Source organism: Lycium barbarum, chromosome 5 (assembly GCF_019175385.1).
Source record: "Lycium barbarum isolate Lr01 chromosome 5, ASM1917538v2, whole genome shotgun sequence".
Lineage (NCBI taxonomy): Eukaryota > Viridiplantae > Streptophyta > Magnoliopsida > Solanales > Solanaceae > Lycium > Lycium barbarum.
The window spans coordinates 46,573,938-46,577,836 of NC_083341.1; positions in this window are offsets into that span (position 1 = coordinate 46,573,938).

Below are 3,899 nucleotides of genomic sequence, written 5' to 3' on the forward strand. Positions count from 1 at the left end.
TTTAACACTTTCATGTTTGCGTAAGATACTTAGCTTAGTCGTCTTAGTCATAGAGTCGTTCCGGTAGTACGTATCATAGGCGTTCCTTTTTTTTTTCTAACGTCATGGTCATTATTATCATCCTGGGGGCATCCTCGTTAGGGGAATCATAGTACTTACCATTTGGTAACAAGATCGGACTCAAAGGTCCCCTTCGGATTCACTTTAAGTACATCCACTAAGACTTTTAGGAAAGTCCGGGAGTAACGGGCCCACCTCGGGCCTGATGAGGTAGCGTGTACTATTTACATGTATTACATGTCATGTCATTACTTGTGGGGGTTCTAGGGTGATCGGGTCCCATTTACGCAAGTTATAGAGGTCTAGGAGGTCTTCCTATCATTTTACGCACTTTCTACTTCAATTCCATTGAATGAAAAGTTGAAAACTTTAGGTGCGGATTCCGGGGATTAGGGTTGTCCCCGAGGCTTGTACCCGACTTATTATATCTAGGACATGCCATACAAAGAAGGGTGAAGCCTTACATACCTTTTTCCGCTCCTTTAGCTACTCCAATTTCGCGTCACAAGGTCGTCAAAATCTGCAATTTGGTCAAGTTTACCAAAACTTTCATTAGTACACTTTGAGTTAGAATCTTAAGGAAGGACTTTGCTACCGAAATTTCGGCAGCATTTCCTCTGTAAATATACCATCCTCGACATTCAATTTCATCAAATTTTCATCAAACACCACTCGGGAATTCAAACCCGGCCAAACGGTTAACAAAATTCGACAATCACACTAGCGCTTCACATATTCCAATTCAGGCACATAATATCAATTTGCCACTTTCTTCAAAGCCATACAACTTCAATGAGTACAATATCAACCTTATAATATACATTCCGACAATCCCATACTAACGTCATTGTCATTCATACATACAAAGAGACATCATATTCCATTCATATAACTCCTAAACAAGTCTCTAATTGCAACAACTTCACAAAAATTATTAAGCATTCGTTAGCGACAAGGATCCACAACCCAACAATCAAGCTACTAATAACATTAATTCACTCTTTCTCTACACAACAACAACACACACACACGGTCACCACACACACTACACCACACGGCTTCAACCTCATGCACACACAACTACAATCTCTCCAAAATCATTCAACTTCCACTTTTCACATAACATTCCCAAAATAATAACCAAAAACTAATCCAATTAATTGAAGCATGGTTCCTATACATATGTAGAGGTACACGGCCACATACTATTTCCCTCTACTTCATGAGTTTCATCCATTTTGGCATACAACAACACATATAAACCTTCATAACACACAAAACAAGATTAAAAACTCACCTTTCTTCTTCAACTCCTCAACTTGCTTAATTCTTGGAAACTTGGAGGATCTTGAATCTTTCTTGCTCCAAAGACTACTCCACCTTGTTAAGCACTCTTTGCTTGGTAGGAAATGATTTTTAGGGGAATTTTATCAATTTTTCTTGGAAAATTTATCTATGGCCGAAACCTAGCTTGGTTTTTCTCCTTCAAGTTTCTTCTTGAACTTTCTTAAGTTATGGAGGAAAATGAGGATAACCATCTTATTTATCCATGTATTTTAATTTCCCATGGGCTTTGGGCCATGAACATGGCCGGTTGGGCTCTCTTCTTTGGATTAAAATTTCAAGCCCAACTTTATTTTGGGCTAGCTCTTGAAATTAATGAAACACATTTTTTTTTTCCAACTTCCAATTTTGCCCTTCGTCTTCCTTCATATTTTCACGAGTCATGTCGTGGATTCCCCTTATGCTCTTGACCTCTCTCATTATTTCCACTTCTAGACTCTTCATAAATAACTCAAATGCCAAACACAATAAAATGTAGCCTTGCTTGTCGTCTTCCCGCGATTGTCTTGAATTATCCAATTGCATAAAACGCGGGGTATAACAGATATTCCCAAGACAGCCTTCAGAAAAAGATATGGTCACTTCGAGTTTTGGGTAATGTCATTTGGGCTAACTAATGCACCGAGAGTATTCATGGATTTGATGAACAATGTGTTCAGGCCTTTCCTAGACTTATTTGTGATTGTGTTCATTGACAATATCCTATTATATTCTCGGTCTGAGGCAGATCATAAAAACCTTTTATGTACTGTCCTTAGAGTTTACCAAACTCAAGAGTTATTTGCAAGATATTTAAAATGCGAGTTTTGTTGAATTCGGTGACCTTTTAGGGCATGTTATTTCGACCGATGGTATTCGGGTAGATACCCAAAAGATTGAGGCTGTGAAGACTTGGCCGAGGCCTACAACACCTATGGAGGATCGTAGTTTTCTGGGATTGGCAGGTTATTACAGAAGATTTGTGGATGGTTTTTCTTCTATTTTTGCACCGTTGACGAAGTTATCTCAGAAAATCAACTAAATTCTAATGGACAGATGCTTGTGAACGCAACTTTCATGAGTTAAAGAATAAATTAACTTCGGCCTTGGTTCTAACACTTCTAGAAGGATCGGAAGACTATGTTATCTATGGCGATGCTTCAGGCGTTGGGTTAGGATGTGTATTGATGCAGCATGGTAAGGTGATTGCTTATACTTCAAGGAAGTTGCGAAAACACGAGAAAAGTTATCTAACCCATGATCTTGCGTTAGCTGCAGTGATTTATGCATTGAAGATGTGGAGACAATATTTGTATGGTGTTCATGTCGATATTTATACGGATCACAAGAGCCTTCAGTATATTCTCAAGCAAAAAGAATTGAATTTACGACAACGGTGATGGTTGGAGTTGTTGAAAGATTATGATGTTAACATCCTATATCATCTTGGGAAGGCAAACGTTGTGGCTGATGCTCTTAGCCATATATCTATGGGAAGTTTATATGGTGTTCAGCTAGAAAAAAAAGAGAGTTAGCTCGTGAGCTCCAGCAATTAGCTAGCTCAGGAGTTCGGGTAGTGGACTCGGGCGATATGGGAGCTACCATTCAGAATTCAGTTGTCTCGTCACTAGTAGTTGAGGCGAAAGAGCGCTAATACGAGGATCCTATACTAGTTCACTACAGAAATACACTTCCTCATGAAGAAGTCATTCTTTGAGATTTCTTGAGATGAAGTTCTCCAATATCGAGGCAGGTTGTGTGTTCCCAATGTTGCTGGATTACGTCACCTGATTTTGAAAAAAGCCCATTGTTCCCGTTATTCTGTTCACCCCGGAGCAACGAAAATATATCATGACCTTAAATCCATATATTGGTGGAATGGGATGAAGAGAGACATGGCAGAGTTCGTGGCCCAATGTCCTAATTGTCGGCAAGTGAAGATTGAGCATCACAAGCCCGGTGGGTTATTACAAGCTATGAAAATTCCAACTTGGAAATGGGAAGTTATTAATATGGATTTCATTCTAGGCTTGCCTCGTTCCAGTCATAAATATGATTCTATATGGGTAATTGTGAATAGACTTACGAAGTCAGCTCATTTCCTACCTGTCCGAACTACATATGTAGCCAAAGATTATGCAAAGCTCTATGTCAAGGAGATAGTGCGACTCCATGGTGTCCCAGTATCTATTATTTCCAATAGAGGGACACAGTTTACAGCCAATTTTTGGAAGTCTTTTCAAGAAGGTTTGGGGACTCAAGTGAGTCTTAGAACAACATTTCATCCACAGACTGATGGAAAAGCTGAGCGTACCATCCATACTCTTGAGGATATGCTACGACCATGTGTATTGGATTTTGGAGGTAGTTGGGCTGATCCCTTACCGCTTATTGAATTTGCTTATAACAACAGTTATCATTCTAGCATCCAAATGGCCTCGTATGGGCGCAAGTGCAGATCGCCAATTGGGTGATTTGAAGTAAGGGAGACTAAATTGATAGGGCCAGAATTGGTC